This window comes from Phalangium opilio, unplaced genomic scaffold (assembly GCF_054372755.1).
Source record: "Phalangium opilio isolate 3A_F unplaced genomic scaffold, DU_Popi_V2 ptg000094l_1, whole genome shotgun sequence".
NCBI lineage: Eukaryota > Metazoa > Arthropoda > Arachnida > Opiliones > Phalangiidae > Phalangium > Phalangium opilio.
In genome coordinates this window covers 5,015,629-5,034,612 of record NW_028324199.1, presented here as the reverse complement: position 1 = coordinate 5,034,612, position 18,984 = coordinate 5,015,629, and positions in this window count along the sequence as shown.

The following is an 18,984-nucleotide window of genomic DNA, read 5'->3' as shown; positions in this document are numbered from 1 at the left end:
CGTTAAACCGGCGTGTTTCAGCTGTGAAAACACATACCGGAGAGCTTCCAGGTGTTCCTCGCAGCTTGCATTAGCGATGACAATGTCATCCAGGTATACACCGACCCCAAATCGTCTTGCATACTTCAAAACTTTCTGCATCAACCGAGAAAATGTGGATGGGGCATTCTTTAACCCGAACGGCATTACGAGCCATTCAAATTTTCCCTCCCTGGTGACAAAGGCCATTTTTTCGATATCATCCGGGTGCATCTCTACCTGCCAGTATCCGGACTTTAGGTCAAGCTTAGTGATATATCTGGGCCTTCCCATAGAATCTATGATATCTTCGATGCGTGGCACCGGGTAGGGATCATCTATCGTAACACTATTCAGTCGGGTAACGTCTATACACATTCGTTTCTTGGTTGTGTTCTTCTTTCCCACCACTATAGTAGGTGACGCCCACGGACTATCGGAAGGACGGATTAAACCCTGTTGCAGCAATTCCCTGACCTGATTTTCTATTTCTTCATTAGCCATACGGCTATGGTTATAAGGTTGTCGGTGGATAGGGACAGTCCCCGGTTTTAACTTGATACGGTGTCGTAATAGGTGAGTTCTACCCGAACGACCGGAGAAAAGGGAGGAAAATTCTTGACAGATTCTCATTAAGTCTTCCACTTCTTGTTCCGTCAGCGTACCCATGTTTAACTGGGACATATCCACTGTCCCTGTGTCAAGTTCGTGGTTCTGAGTGAACCCGGGCGCATGATCTTATAAATAAATGAGGGGAAGAGTATATCCACAATACCGGAATTCGTTACGTTCATGGTCGATGCTAGCTCGCAGCTCGTCCAATAGATCCATTCTCAGGATAATTGGGAATTCTATATCTTTCAAAACGTGAAAGCGTGCCGGTATTGTGCCCATTTGCCTCCCCAAATCGATTTCCAAATCAATATAACCAACGGACGTCGTAATTACCCCCTTTTGTACCCCCTTGACCATCTTCGACTGGGGAACAACCAACGAAATGACTCCCAGTTTATGTAAAAGGTCCCAGGCGACGATACTATGATCCGCCCCACTATCAAGAAAGGCAATACATGGTTTGCAAGCGATCTGAATAACTATACCCTTAAGTCGACTCTCATTAATATTATCCCCCCTGACTGAATTCATGTGAAGAAGGTCTTGTGGGTTCCGGCGCACATCCTGAGACCCTACCAGGATGAGTCCTAAGCGTTTCCCGCACCTGGTGGGGCCACAGGTGGAAGCGCTGGTAAATTTCTCGTGTGAGTCGGGCGACGAGGTGTACCCGCGGGTCTGGGGCAATCCCGACGAAGATGGCCAAAGCTACCACATCGATAGCAAGCCTGAGATAACGGTGGTCTATTCGGGCCACTCGTCTGTCCGGTATTACTGCCCGCGGTCTCAGAAGGACCGGAAAAACGTACCCTTGGGCCAGGACTCGAAGTATATCCCCCTGTTCCACCCTGGGCATACTTTCAAAAATTACCCTAGACTCACAAACGTTAATAGACCATATATATACGAACTATCCTGATAGAATAATAGAAGTCCTAGTCACGACGTGTGGCGTCTCCGATCATGATCTAACATGGGTCGTCACAAGGAAGGCCTGTCACAAAATACTAAAAATTGTGAGGTACACCAGAAACTACATGGCCATGAATATGGACCTGTTTACTAGACAATTGCAAAGTGCACTCAACTCGGCGATAGCGCACATAGGGGACCTTGAGCAAGGAGCAAAGAGAATTGACCAACCAATTAGATGTGCTTGCCCCACTGAGACGGAAATATGTCCCAAACAGAAAGGCCCCATGGATGAATCCATTTAATAAACACCAGATGCCTATATGAGATAAACATAAAACTAAAAGTCGGCAACGGGAACAAAGACAACAATACATGGATATGTATCGAACCCAAAGGAACCTGGTGACTAAATTCATACACGAGGCCAAAGCCAACTATTTTCACAATCAGCTATACCGAGACAGATCAGCAAAATCCATTTGGACTACGCTCAAGCCGTACCTAAAGCACAAACCTACCAATCTAATAAAGAACACAAATCTTAACAAAATTCGTATATACTTACCCTGAAGAGAAGCAGTCTTTATACAGACAACAATCAGAATTTAGATCCAAACATGCTACAACGACGAGTATCTTTAACCTATACGAAACCGTGCTTGAACACCTAAGCAGTGAGATGTACGTCATCCTAGTGTTTATAGATCTGTCGAATGCCTTTTATACCGTTCAAATTGACACTCTTATTAAAGATCAAGAAAAGAGGAATTGTAGGAACCGAATTGGCCTGGTTCAAGTCTTATCTAACAAACAGACAACAAACACTATATATCAATGTGACTTGCTCAGCAACTCGTAATATTAAACACGGGGTGCCCCAGGGCAGTGTCCTGGGTCCATAGCTGTTCAATACGTATACAGCCAAAGTGCATAAATGTTTTAGGAGCTCCTAATCCTAAGCTAATAAATATGGGGACGACACAGCTCTTATTGTAATAAAGTAAAGAATTGAAGTAAGCCCTCTCAGACACCGAAAAAGATCTAACTTATAACAACCCTCAGGGAGAGAGGTCTTATTCTAAAGGAGGGGAAGACAAACTACCTGACTTTGTCACCTAATCAAGAATTGAAAAATACGGCTCAAGAAATAAATACAATTTTTTCGGGTTCCATTAAGAGAGCGAAAGCATACAAATATCATGGATGGTGGATAGATGGAACGCTAAATGAACAGAAAGACTGGGACAGATACCTCAGCAATTCGCGATGGCAACAGCTGCACAGGAGACGACTGGCTTAACACCAGCGTCTCTTATGTTTGGCCGAGAAATTAGAACGGCTACAAGTTTGATTGACGAGAAAGACCCAGATCAATTCTTAGATACAGAAGTAGAGAAAATCTATGGGGTGAAGGTAGTTAAACAGGTAATCAAAGCCCTGGCACAAAACCGACTAAAAGACTATTATGACCAGCATCGTAGAAAATTCGAATTTAATTATGGTGATATCGTTTTACTGAAAACATATTACCAATCTAGTGCTGGCAATAATTATTCCGCAAAGTTTGATTAAAGATACGACGGTCCATACCGAATTGCGGAAAAGCTTCCGCCACACACGTATAGGTTAGAAACAATGGGTACGTTCAGTAACGAAAATCCCAACAGGGCTCCCACCAAAATCTTAAAAAAAGTAGGGAAATAGGAGATTTTGTAGGCTAGAAATAGGGTGAAATAGGCACCGAATTTTTTAAACTAGGGACCAAATAGGAACCAAAATGGGATCTTTATTTTAACTTAAATTTTCACAAAATGACAAAGTCAGATATTTGTAAAAATATTTTATCATAAAACTAACTTAGTTTTTGTTTATTACATTACAACGTTTTATCTATCACAATTCTATCACACTTAATAATCAGTCTTTTTTTTCGTTTTTCAACGAAATAAGAAATATAAATGTGTAAATTGGACTTTGGGTTGAATATTATAAGCTGATGGCACATTAAACTAGGAATATGGTGATTTAGGGACCAAATCACAATAGGGGCCTCAAAAAAAATAGGGGTTTTTAGGTATTTTATGGACATGGTGGGAGTCCTGTCTCAAGGAAATCGCTGTTTTTTTATGTTTGGTTGATGGGCTCTAGACGTCATAGTGACGTCAAATGTTGTTGAACGGGTAAAGAGAATATTGACGTCAGCGCTGTTTTGGAAATAAGTGCAAAATCATCTCTTCATTAATTACTGAGCTAGCAAATGACGAAATTATTGAAGAAAATATAGTCAATTTGAATAGTAAAAGTACTTTTGTAAACAAACAAGTCCAGTTATTGCAGAAATGGGATTATTTGAATTTAAGTTTAAGCCTTTGTCAAGGCCGGTTAGAATCAAGGGCCATATTGAGAGTATTGTTCCAAAATATAACTTGACTAACTTTAGGAGCCATTTTAGAATAAGTCAAGTCTCTCTTGAAGTATGGTGAATTACTCTTTCAATTATGGAATTATGAAAAACCATTATTTTATGTTAAATACATCTGTTTTTTTTTCAGATTTTAAGTCAGTTTTGGCAATAGGCCATTGACAGAAAAATCAATGGTTACAATATCAGCTAAAAAGAGGGTTATGTTATCATTCTTGATTTTAGCGACTCCTGAATCAATAGTGATCGCTTTGACTTATCAAAAGGAAACGCTTACTACGTTTTCCTTGAGTTTGTTCGATTGATAGCCAAGCAGAGGGGAGAGTGGCCTACACATCGGGCAATGACAGAAACTATGCACATCTGTGAAAAGACAAATGGATTTCAAAATGTAATAGGGGTAGTAGATGGTTGAAACATCGATATTACAGATCCAGTCGAAAATAAGCCTTCCTATTACAACCATAAGAAAAGGACATTTGTTACAAGGTAAGACATAATTTCGTATAGTATATTATACAGCCACAATAAATATATAAACCACATCTACAGGAACCCCTGTAACAAAATAGACGTTGGCACGACTGCGTCCGGGCGACGCAACCCCGACAAACGCAAAAGGGTCGGTGAACATGCAGTTTGACCGTCGAAATGTCCTAGCCATGAAACGGTTCGCCAGACTCTTGCCCGACAGTATTTTGCCAACTCCGAAAACGTAACATTACCGCCCCAAAAACATAGTTTTCCGACTGTATTCTGTACCACTTGCCAACAGATTAGAATTTTAATGGAGTCTAAACCGACGATTAATGGTATTCCTATCCGACAGCTAACGGTCGTCCGCCCGACTGTTAATGATCGTCTTGCCCGACTGTTAATGATCGTCTTGCCCGACTGTTAATGATCGTCTTGCTCGACTGTTAAGTGTAATCTCGCCCGAATGTTAATGGTCGTATCGTCGGTCTTATCGGTTGACTCGCCCGACGTTTAAAGGTCTTCTCGCCCGACTCTGACTATTCTTTTTGCCATACTGTAAATATCCTCTTTGCCCGCCTGAAAATGGTCCTCTTATCCTACTGAAAACTATTGCCTTACCTGTCTCGTTATCATCCTGCGGGCAGCGAAGTTAATTTTTCCTTAGGTCCCAAAAATTGTGAATTTTACACATATATAGATTTCAAGATCAGTAAAATATTTATTCCAAGGTCACTTTAGCATTTCACATATTGTCATATCACATCTTTTAACATTAAGGTATCACTAAATGACCGTTTTTTGATCATGTGGGAAAAAAATTGGAGGAAAATGAATTTTATGCAAATGCAATATTTTGTTAGGACCAATGAATTAGAATACTAAATCTCATGTAAAATATAGATTAGGAACATTATTTACATGAAATACAAATAGTTTTGAGGAGTAACAATGACTTAAATATTTTGTTTTCACCAAATAACTTGAAAACTTGTTTTACTATACAAACATTTAAGTTTGAAAACACTTCAACTTATAGTTAAGGGATAAATAAAAGACGAAAATACTTTCATATTATGCAGCTCAAAAGCTTTAAAGGGAGAGTTAATTCTGACATAAAGTGATATATAACAGAGTCCATGTTCCAAAAAACGCCAATTCCCAAAAACAGATATTTCACTAATGAATAAAGGAATTTATAAAAACCACTTTTTGCCAGATGGGTCTATAATCCCTTAAGATACTTGAAAAAATTGTATTAAAAATACTCGTCTGAAATGATAAAGTGAAGTCTCTATATACTTAATCAGTTATAGAATCTTCACTGTCGAAACGCCTGCTTTCACCATTGGACGTTTGGCACGTTTCATAGTTCAAACCCGCATCTATATTCCCTTTATCTTCAGGGTTTTCTTCTTCATTACTGTTTTCGTCGTCATCAATTCGTTCATCTGCGTCAACACTATCACCAACTTGGGAAATTATCTTATTTTCTTTCTTTCTTCGATCCAGCCGACCCCCATCGCGGTCAGACTTATGTTTAAGCCATTTTTTAATGACAAATTCAACATCATATTCCGTAGGTCTTCTTAACTTGGGGTTTGCCATTACTGCAGCTACAAGTATATAAATTATCTATCTCTCTGGATAAAAACAGGAATGTGATAAATACACTCCAACAATAAATAATTAATTTAAACTAAACTTACCGAAACCTTTCCGTTAATTTTATATTGTGTTTCAAAGTTTCAAAATTTGACTTAAAAAGTCAAATTTTAAAAGTTTGAAAAACTATATAAAATTAACAGACAGATTTTGGTAAGTTTTGTTATTGATTTGTTGTTATTTTAACAATCTTAATCGATTTAAAAATGGTTCTGATGTTATTTCTTTCTCCCTTTATGATGAATAGTTGTTGAAGATTTATGCACTGAACTAGCACATAATACTAACCATTGATTACATCCCTTAAAATTAATTTTGAATAGCCAATTTTTCCATTGGATCCCATCCAGTTCATTTTCAAATCTAAACCATGCTTGAACGTTTTCGCCAAGGCCCTCCTTATAATATCATCCGGATACTTTCCACCCCAAGTTCTCATCAAGGCAATCTTCAAATAATAATAATAATAATCTAAGCTTGGTCTAGGAAGGGATATCCACACTAAGTCAACTCGCGACTTATTTACAGGTGGGTCCTTTTACAATGCATAGAGGGGTGGTGGCTAGCCCCTATGCCACAGCTAACCTACAGCGCCCTATACTAACTATTAGTCCAGTGGCGGCGCTACATTAAGGCTAAGTAGGCTATAGCCTACCTGACAATTAGACAGGGGCCCCAAAATTGAGGAGAAGGGGCCCAAAAAACCTCAAAAAATGAAGAATGAAAGGGAAAAGTTGGGTATTAAAATATCTCCAAGGTTAATCTGCTGTGTAAAATAGTAAACATTGGTAAAATTCAGTTTCTAGAGGCGATCCATCGCCTCCCTCCCCCACACTGCAAAGGCAGCTCCATCCACAGTCAGTCGATGAGTCGACATTAGAGGGAAGTTTTTATTAGCATTGACCAGCCATAGGGTAAATCGAAGCCTCCGAGATATCTAGGCCCGTGCATGTCGATTTTTACGTGGGGAAACATCCAGTTTCATAGAGGAACTATTTTTACCCTTTGTGTGTACGAGGTGGCGCTTTAATGACCGTTGCGACCGGGGTCTTCCACAGGGTTGGCAAAAATTGAGTTTTTTTTAAAAAAAACAAAAGTTGTGTTTTTTATTGTTTAAAACACGATTTGTTGTTTTAAACTGTTTTTTAAACAAGTAGAAAAAAAACAGTAAAAAACACAAAAAAAACCTAGTTTTAAACATGTTTAAAATCACTCTTGCAGAACTAATAGCCTATATATTATACATCGCGGCTCTCCATTTAAGCCACTACTCCCGCTAGCGCAAGGCGCTTATTTTCACAGCCTGCTTGATTAAACAAAATGGTCTTGGTTCGGACCAAGACAGAGAAAACAAACGATGAGAGTGACGTTTATCAATTGACTGAAGATCCGATATTGCGATTTTTCTTTATTTATATTAATTTATTCCTTAATCACAATTTAATTCAATCAATTTATTTAATTGTTAATCGATTTATTCCCTCCAAATTAATTGAAAAATAACATATTTGATCTTTTTCAAGAACAAATTAGATTTTCCGAAATTATTTTATGATATTAATTATTTTGAAGGGAGTGCGTGTTAAGCGATCAATACAGAATATGTGAAATATTCTACTGACTGTTTAAAAAGAGCAAGAGCTCCTTAAATTTAGAATTTCATGGTGTAAGAAATTGTCCGTGTGGAATTAGAACCAGGGACCACTTGAACCCAAAGCGAGTATCATACAGCTTGACCAACGGACCACGAAAACGTATTGAGAAGAAAAACACGAAAAGACGAAATCAAGAGCTCCTAAAATTTAGAATTTGAAGGTGTAAGAAAGGGTCCTTGCCAGGGTTGCCAAAAATGTAGTAAAAAAAAGTTGTGTTTTTATTGTTTAAAACACGATTTAAAATTAGATTTTCCGAAAAATTTTATCATGAAATTAATTATTTAAAAGGGAGTACGTGTTGAGGGATCAAATTTGAATATTTGAAATGTTCTACTGACTGTTTAAAAAGAGCGCAAGAGATCTTTTTAAAACGAAAGTGTATTTTTTTAATAGCGCATACAAAATGAGGGTGATGGGTAAAATTGTTCATTTAACCCCAAATGTCCAAATGCTTGATTTCTTTTGTGGCCACTATTAAGGAATTTTCGCTTCCATACTGCAGAGTTTCTTGGTCAGAACTCATACATATGAAACTTCACCACCCCTTTCTACTTTGTAGGCGCTTCATGTTTTCCGTTTACGGATTAAGCGTATTATTTTAGCACTGTCAAGGGCCTGGCTTTAAATATTACGCGTAATCACTTTAGAACAGTAAAATGTACCAACAGTGTAGAAAAACGTTGTTCCTTTACCTTAGGTAGACGACAAAATAAGTTATTCTTAATCAAATTATTGAATATCAGTCTTCAATACAGATTGGTAACGGATAAATCAACTGGTAAGGTTTCCAAACAATTAAACACTCATAAGAAACAGTCAAATAATTGCAAGGTTTTGACTGAAGCTTATTATTTCTATTATTATTCTATTATTTTCGCTCATTTTCAAATAAAACGAGGTAAAAATATTCGAAATACCTCTCCATAAAAAACATGTTTTAAACTGTTTGTTTAAAACGTTTTAAACAAATTAATGTTTTTTTTTTCATGGCTGTTTAAAACAAGTTTTAAACAAAAGTTTAAAACAAATTGTTTAAAACTTGCCAACCCTGGTCTTCCATAAATTAGCGATGACATTTTAGGGGCCAATTATAAAACTTTTATGAAAGAGAAAGGTTTCACCTTTAAATTAACGTAATTTTTTAGGGCTATTCACTTTTTATTAAATCTATTGGTTAGATTGTATAGACAAAAAAAGTAATTATGAGATTTTAACATCGTTGTTCTTTTAGTAAAACAAAACTTCTTGAAGTTGCTAATTCACAGTTTTCATATATACCATTAGAGGATTTTTTACCCATTGAAAACCTTTCATTTTTTAACCTTAGCATTTTTATCCTTTACTTCTTTGGAATGATTGTTTAATGAAGGTCTTCGGAAATTTTTAAAAACATTTTTTATCTATCCGCGACCTCGGCTTCACCGCTCTACGTCTATACCTTGCCCTAGTATTGTAGCAGTCAACGGGGTCATGAGGCTGAACTTGTTTATTTTACGGTGCTAAAATCGCCACCAAGCGGGAAAACACGGCGAACTAAATTAGTCCAAAAAATATTCTCGCTTCGCTATATGCATGGGCCTAGATATCTCGGAGGCTCCGGGTAAATGTTCAAAGTTGTATATAAGAACAGAATTTTATAGAATTTCAGTCTGAACAAGCATAGTCTCTTACTCTTTGCAACGAAATTCTCTCATAGTCTAAACGCTATGCCTGTCCAGTGAATAGAAGTACCAGAAAATAGTTATTTGGTTCTCAAACGAGTAAACAAAAACGGACAAGACAATCAGACATTGAGAAACAAGAAAAAACAATGAGCAGTTTCTTTAAAAAAAGCAAAACTGATTTAAAACTATGAGGTAAACATTAAAAATTATATATATATATATATTTTTTTTTTCAAATAAACTTGTGATAGAAGGGGGTGGAAAACTGAAAAACACTACTAGGGGCCCTAAAACTACATTCAGCCTACACTGGAAAAAATTCAGGCGCCGCCACTGACTATTACCGTTAACCTCTGCAAGTTTTGATGGAAAGGAGAAACCGGGTTAGTAATAATCAATTTTACTTATTTCATGTCACAACCGTTTTTGAGTATTTATTGGGAAAGGACACACTTACGGCTCTATCTCTTTCTTCTTCACTTTGAAGGAGTTCTTCAATTTGTTCTAGCACTTGTATATCTGGAATTGGCAACTTTAAACGATTTGATGTAGTCGATGACGTTGTATTTAATCCGAAATTTTACGAAAGAGTTTTTGACATTTGAGCAAACTTGGAATTTAAGTCGATAAGCATAAGAATTACAGTTTTTAGAAATTTTTCTGTAATCCAAAATTTTTAATAAACCAAAAAAAAATATTTATAAAATCAATGAAGTAAAAACTGTTCTCATTTTTACCTTGAGACATTAAATTTCCAGTTAAACTACAAGCTGTGTCGTCAATATTCATTGTACTGTGATAAAAAATTGGAATAGGCGGCTGTAACTTGGCATTTTGTGAGTTATATTGCTTAAATTTTACTCAGACTTCATTTGAGTGGATGTACTTTCTGGGTTACTAGTCGATCCACTAAAACCATATTTTTGGGTTGATTCGCTATCTAAACCTCGAGTTGGTCCGCCTGATGCACCTTTACTAGTTGAACCGCTAGGTAATCCTTTAAAAGTTGTTCTGCCGTTACGGAGTAATTCGCTTTCGCTTTCACTAGATGATAGGCTTTCACATTTGCGAGACGATCCATTTAGACTTTTGCGAGATGAACCGATATTATCTTTGCGAGTTTATTCCGTTATATCTTTGCGAGTTGATTCGGTTATATCTTTGCGAGTTGATTCGGTTATATCTTTGCGAGTTGATTCGGTTATATCTTTGCGAGTTGATTCGGTTATATCTTTGCGAGTTCATCCGGTTATATCTTTGCGAGTTCATCCGGTTATATTTTTGCGAGTTCATCCGGTTATATTTTTGCGAGTTGATCCGGTTATATTTTTGCGAGTTGATCCGGTTATATCTTTGCGAGTTGATCCGGTTATATCTTTGCAAGTTGATCCGGTTATATCTTTGCGAGTTGATCCGGTTATATCTTTGCAAGTTGATCCGGTTATATCTTTGGAAATTGATCCGGGAGGGTATTGGAATTGTCTAAACAAGATGAGCAAGCTGATATGTCTTACTCCACATCTGTGACATTTTTCACGTTTTGGGGATCAATGTTTGGGGGCCCTTACCTCCGAAACTAAGCGTTGTAGACCCCATGTTCTTTGACACTTTTCACTCAGTTTAACCCAAAGAACACACCCTTTTATTTATGACATGCTTATCTGAAACACCCTGTATATACAGACTAAAATCCATAAATCTGTGTTTTTTATAATAGATCAGTATAAAGAAAATATTCAAAAAGTCCAAATGATCTTGCCAATGTTCGATGCGATTAGTGTATTGTACCAATGAATGTAGCGTGTAAATGATTTTAAATTTTAATCATAAGATATCAACAAAAAAAAACGAGAACCTATTCTTAAAGATCTCTGTTGAGATCTTTAGGTAGGGCTCGGCGATAATGATCAATTAACCATTAAGTCTGCGATTCTTTGTGGATAATCCCAAACATTTATTAATTTTAATCTTGTTTTTTTCGTTTAATTTCTATCACCAATTACAAGTCTTTACGAATAATTAGATAACTCAAATACGTTGATGAATAAGCAACCTATTATTCCACAGACCGCGCGCGGGTTAACTAGGTCATTATCAGTTTTCATGATTTCTTGTTTATTATTCAGAAGAGTACGTCATCTTGCATTAATGATTATTGCAACCCAAGAATGAAATAATATTTTTGGAAACTATTAGAATTCAAGAAAAAATTGGCAGTATTTTGTTCTTCGCTTTGAAAATTTTATTCAAACTTTAATATTATTTGTGCAATGATTAAATTTTAACATGTTTTGGATTACTTTATATTTGTATCCTTATCTCTCCACCAACGTTTAAGACACATCATTGCGGAAATTGTTTCAGCTTCTAGGCTTCCTCTCTTTGGTGTAATTAAATCTGTCCCTGCAGATACTATTCTTTATGCAGGGATGGAAGTCGTCGGTATTGCATTTTAATCTCAAGCCATTTTAATACAGACGGATAATTTAATTTATTTGCCTGCAAATGAATTGAGACTAATATATCAAATTTTTATTTATATTAGAACAACCGCAAATTAGAGACCCATAGTTGCAAAACCTGTTTTCCATTACGAAGCCACAGACACGGCTAGCTTCATTCAAACAGCTTTGCATTCTGACCTTCCACCATTGTAGAATATCTGTTTTGGGTGGCAGGAGATCCACTTTAAAATATAGAATAAGCTCCGTGCTACGAGTCAATCTAACTGGTAGTTAGGATAGAATGCGTAAGCTTCCTTATTATTATCAGAAGCAAGTGAAACAACAATTTGACTGCTTTCGTAAAATATATTGAATACGTTTACAATCATAGACTTGATGGATTTGCCCATGGTTTTACTGTAGTTCTTTAGAACGAAATCCACGTTGGGTCCAAGGCTGAGCACAAATTAAAAATAAATAATTGGCTGATCACCAGCTACTCAAAGCTGAGGCATTGTGTGTGAGCTTGATTTAAGCTGATTATTAATACCATTGTTTCTTTAAAGATGTGGTTGAAGTAGATTGATCCCCCTTACAATTGTAATTGAAACCTATTAATATAGAATTTTGATAAACATCATTATATGGCTATCACTAAAGTGTTCTTACTAATTGCTATCCAAAATGAGTCGATATTCGAAGCCAGGGTTAAATTTTAGGATGGGCCGCGGTAGGGCACGTTTTTGGACGAACCCACCTTATTTTCGATGCCTGTGCTAAGTCTAAACGCAAGATCTCTAACTAACAAAAATATGCGTCAAGATGACGCATACTCTGCTTCATAGAAGAAATAAAATTTTAAATTTTTCTACTTCGAAGCAAACGACTCATCATTTTGACCAAGATTGTTCAGTTAAAATCGTGTTATAAGCCTTGGCATACTCAGCGGGAACTAGGTTTGATTGGTATTATAATCTTGTCCAAAAAAGAAAAATAAAAATTTTGTACTTTTTATTTAAGAAATAGATTAAACAAGGGAAGAGACTTTGTCACTGAGCTTTTTAAATATAAGCGCAAGTGCGACTAAAAAACTAGTCATTTTACACAAAGCCTTCTTCATTACGCCATTTTTAAACTTTTCACGCTAATTTAAAACCCTTCAATATAATACTGACACAATGCAACCAAAAATAATAGAATTTGCGACTAAAAATATAACATTGTAAACATACTGTGGTTGTGGAAGTGGCGTTGTATGTCATCTTCTAAGTTTTGCAACTTTAGTCTTTTTTCATTGGTTATGTAGTTACGAAACTGTGGTGTAAGTATAATTCCACTTTTTCCTTGCTTTAAGAGGCCTTATTCAAGGTTTTTTTACATCTTCATAATTGATTTTACAACCACCAAGTGTTATCTGAAATATTTATGGTCCTTGTTTCTTAATAGTCTAAGAGTTCTAAGCACTTTCAAAAGCGAATATTTTAATTTAGTAAAGCAAGAAATAAATAAATATTCTACAACTTCCTAATCGTCAAAATTAACTCGAAATCGCTATGGTATAAAACTTTTATGACACCAATTTCAGGAGGTCATTAAATTTAACCCATATTACTAAACTTTCATTTTCAACGTTTAAAAGTAAATTTATTGTAGATTTAATTGTTGCATCTCATTGCACGGCTTTGAGGAATGATAATATTTGTTTTCTATATTAAATATTAAAATTTGATATGATTAAAATGAAAAAAAAATACTTGTTTGCATTGGTTGTTTCATATATTCTACCAAAGAGTACAGTATTTCTAGGTCTCCAACAAAATAATACGCAAAAAAAGTCAGTTTCTAGGCTTAGTAAGATATTAAAACAATATCTTGTAAATTGTATGATTTAAGAGCAGCGACAAAACGTTTAAATAAGTTTACTATCATTAATTTGCTTTCTACATGATGTACCATTCTGTTGGTCTCCCGGTGGCTCGAAATATGTTAATTCGGTGCGTATGAACACATAAAAGATGGAAGCAACAGAAAGAGAAAATCTTTGCTTTTTGAAATACTTACACTGACCTTGAGTTTCGAGTTCAGGGACATAAGATAAAAAATCAAAAACTCAAAAACAACTTGCTCTGTAGGCCACATAAAAGAATCGCTTAACCGTAACATGAGGGATGAAGTTTTGAATTCAGAAACACATCTGCGATGTACAAAAAATTAAGAAAAATATTATCAAATAAGGGACACCTTCATAAAATAAACATTAGTAAATTAACGTAGTTTTCTATTGGCGAACTGAAAATAAAAGTGTAATAGGGACCTTGCAGTACTATCTCATGCTAACATATACTATTGAAAAACATTGAGCTAAAATACAAAAAATTGCTTTCAATATTAAAAAATTAAAACAATGACACAATGCCATAAAGGTGGGGGAGATCACAGTTTGGCTTTCCAATAAACAATAGGTTTTCGACCTCCGTCTTATGAAGAACTTTACTCAAAATTTCGTTAAAAGAGCTGTGTTTCTATCTCTTTGGGATGATACAATTTATGATTCGAAGATTAAATAATGATGAGCACAAACCGATATATCAGTCATGTAACTGAGGTTTTTCATATCAGTAAAATAGTGGTTTAAATTGAAAGGATATCAGCTCAAGCGTACAAAATTGGACATTGGTAAAACTATGTATCGCCAGCACTAAGATTAACCATCTTAGGACGGCAATTTAACCCGAAGTTGTTTTAAATATTATATAAAATTTAATGTCTCACCATTCATATTAAGCTCATACTGCTGAACTCTATTGTGACTCAAATGTCTGGAACTGTTAGAAGGGTCTGGCAGCTTATTTCCAGAAGGTAAAAAATTGTTTACAGTTCCTCACAGATTTTTAAATTCAATCACAATTATGATTATAGTTGTAAAACGAAACTGGAAAGTTAATGGAAAAATACGAAGTCAAATAATTCACTTGTCACACGTTCAACTACTACCCGAAGTACATTCATGAAAAGTGTATAAATCCATCTATTTTTTTGTGATGCGAACGATAATCTCTTGCCAAATTTAGACAGAACCTCGGAAAACAAAGTTCCACCTGACACGAAGTTCTTAATTCATCATAGGGAGAAAACGCGTAATGTTACTAATTCTTTAAAGTATACTTTGGTATGTTGATGGCATAAAAATGTATTACGACATAAAATAAAAACAAAATTATTGTCATTACATAGGGTTTGGCTGATTTAAAGACTGTTTAAAGACATTCAGCTACATATTCGCTTGTTCAGATCATAAGTTACCATTAACAAGAATTGACCTAAGCTCTCCTATTAAAGAATATCCAGCGGTTTTGCTGTATGTGGTCGGTGCAAATTAACGCTCTTTCAGTAGGAAATACGAGGAAGAAAGGACGTACGAACATGGGTTGAATGCCAAGATAGAGGTGGAGTTTTTTACCCAACTAAGGAGGCCTTATATTTTTTACTCTATTATATAAGCACGTTGCTGAATGTTATAAAAATTATAATATTGAGAAAAGGCTCGAAAAGGTTGCAGAAACTGTAAAACATGATTTTGAAGTGATATAAATTTGGAACACGGTTTGCGAGGGCATGTCTGTTAGTACGAAAAAACTCGTTGTTTAAACACAGTTTACAATATTTGATTTGCACGATTAAAAATGGACATTTAAATAACTGAGAGAGGAGTTTAAGAGAAAACCCGGCCGATGTATGTAAAATCAAAAGCTAATTCCAAAGATAAACTAAGGGAAAAAACTTTAGACATGCTGGTTCTTTTGATAAGTGACGTTCGATACTAACACAGATCTAAAGCTAGTTCCGAAACCATAGCCTGTAACGATTTAACATTACTCTAAATAGGCCACACTATTTACGAAGTGTTATATATTATGGCCTAAACAGCTTTTTCTTATGTAAGCAAGATCCAGTTCTCGGCATGATAGAACATCATTTTTGGAGGGTTGAATACCAATCTCGAGGTTTACCTCACTACCACATGCTATTGTGGGCCAAGGACGCTCCAAAGATCGGAACTTCTTCGACCGGGACTATTTTCGATTACGTGCAAAAACACGTTACGTGTTCGATGCCAAGCGCATCCGTAAGTCCGGAACTGCACCGGCTGGTAAAAAAATTCCAAACTCACAAATGCACCTCCAGTTGTTATAAGAAGGTGAAAAGTTCTAAAAAAGGATTGAAAGTGTGTCGTTACGGTTTCCCTCGTAACGTAAAAAACCTTGCTACTATGAATTCTGTTAGATTAGTTACTCGTCACCGTAAAATGAAAAAGGTGCAGAAACGACTGTACGACTTGCCGAGAAAACAGCACGAAGTTGATTACAATCCCACGCTACTTTTGGCTTCCAAAGCCAACATGGATTTGCAACTTGTCGCTGACAAATCGGAAATAGTGGCAAACTATGTCACGGCTTACGTGACAAAGGGAGACCGGGCTGACATGGACCAAACTTTTGCCGAGTTAGGGAACGAAAGTTTGTCCAAAAATTATTTGCCTATAGATTGAAATCTTTGACGAGCAAGCAAATCGGAATTTATGAAGCTCTCGATATGATGCTGGGCCAAGACCTTTACAACAAGTCCGAGAGCACTAAATTTATTAACACTAACTTAAAAGAAAACCGAACGAGAGTTTTGAAAGGTTACAAGGAACTCGCGCGTTTGAGGGAAACTGACCCCGAAAGCACGGACACTTGCCAAAAAGGGTTCGTCGACGACAAATATCCGAATCGTCCTGACAGCTTGGAAATTACCAGTTACCTGGCTACGCTCTCCTGTTTAACCGTGTTCAGTACCATCTCTACTAAGATGACTTTACCCGCCGATCGTGGACTCACACAGCTTTTGCTGTGTGAGAAGAGACCAAATTCGATTTTTCCCTCCGTCTCGTCTCAGGAATAGCCTGGGAAGAGACCAAATTCGATTCATGAGCTGGATTTGGGCAACTTTTTTTGTAATCTTTACTGGTTACATTTGACTACGCAAAAGTTGTCTAAATTTGTGTGGAGTCGAGGCGTCCCACAACACAACATCGACCATGGTTCGAGACCAAATGCAGGATATTTATGTCCGAAATCCGGAAAATTTGGTCCCGGACCTTTCATTAAACCAGGTCGAATGATGATGTGGAGCTTCATGAATCGTTGTCGAGAGGGATCAACTTTAACTTCATTGCATTGTTATATGTGTCCACACAACTGACTATTGCAATGAAGGAGAAGTTCTGGCGCCAACAACCAGACCTGGACGAGAAGACCAAGTCCCACAGTGGCTCGAATGTAACTTCCTTTGGGAGGTAAAGGGTCAACGAAGAATTTTACGAGACATGGCCCGTAAAAGCTGACAAGTCCAGCCCCACCGCATAAGGTTCTACGTACCCTGCACCAGTTAGAACACGTTCTCTTCAGTGGGGCTCTAATTGCAATCTTGACTTCGATGTCCTTCTTAAACTTAACAATTTCACCACATCAGCGTGGTCCTCCTCAGCGCTGGATACATTTTGGACACAAGAAGCGTCGAAAACAACCCAACCTTGTCGAGATGCCGAAGATCTTCGAGAACCGATGGAGAGTTTCACCTAAAAGGTCGTTTTCTAACAATCCTCAACCACCCGGCCTGTCTTTCATCAAAATTCATCCGGCATTGCGGCGTGAAAAGAGACCAAATTCGATTGTTCTGACCACACAGCGTGTAAAGCCTACATTTTGAGATCAAGAAGTGCCAAAAACAACCTGTTTTGGATCTAGAAACTAGATATACTAGTATATCACGTAGATGTTTCAAGGATGACGACTTAAAACTTTCCTTGTTTTGAGGAAAATATTTTATTGGAAGCGGGTCGGATTTAATTAATTATGCACGTAGATGTTTCAAGGATGACGACTTAAAACTTTCCTTGTTTTGAGGAAAATATTTTATTGGAAGCGGGTAGGGTTTAATTAACTATTCACGTAGATGTTTCAAGGATAGCGACTTTAAAGGCTTAACAATTTTGTTGTTTTGATGAAAATAAACTGAGTGTTTTTCAAGATTGTCCATGGCTCAATGGGTAAAGGCAGGGTTTACTATGGTGATACCTAAAAGGTGACAGGTTCAAATCCTGGCCAAGACTATACAGTTAGCCACAAATTCAAGATGGCGGCCATCTTAATGTTTTCGCCAGAAATTCAAGATGGCGGCCATCTTAATGTTTTCGCCAGAAATTCAAGATGGCGGCTCTCTTTAATTTCTCGCTTGCCCTCAGTAGTGTGGACTGTACAGTTAGCCACAAATTCAAGATGGCGGCTTTCTTTAATTTCTGGCTAGCCCTATGAAACTTTTTTAATGTATACATTTCCATGTCAAAATACAACTATTAAAATAATACAGCCATATCTTAGAAATAATTTATTTTAAAACTTATATATTTTAATCACTAACAAAAATAATATATTAAATAACTAAAAAAATAACATAAAAAAATAAAATATAAAATTAATCAAAAATAAAAGCAACAGCATCCTTGTGTTGAGACTTAACCTAATTTTTGTACAGAAACATTTAGTCAAAAATTTACACTTTTTAAAACGAATAATAGTACCAATTGAGAATTACCTGTTAATCACATGACCACTCGTAACAGGGGCATATGTCTTTTACACGGTACTTAAATTCACCGCAAAGTGAACAAAAGTTCCGTGTGCCGAGCAGATGCCGCTGGTCGCTACGCGTGGCAAAACTGATATATTGTTTACATTGCACGAGAACGCATTTTCTAAAATAATTACAGTCGCGCGTCGTGCAATAGTAATTTAATTGACCATAGTCGGGCATATCCTTTAATGTCCCCTCGCAATGTGGGCAATAAAGATGCCCGTTACGGGGCATGAGGGCAGAGCCTTGCTTCTTAATAACGTCCACAAAGCTCTCGACGGTGGCCCTAAATTATCACCAAAGTTTTTAAAAAATAAGTACAAATATATTTAAATCAAATATATTACTTACATTTTTTTTGAGAATAAAAGCGCTTCAAAGACGGGTTAGAATTCCTAATAAAAAATTTCACCATAATTGTATTATTGCAACTACTCTAT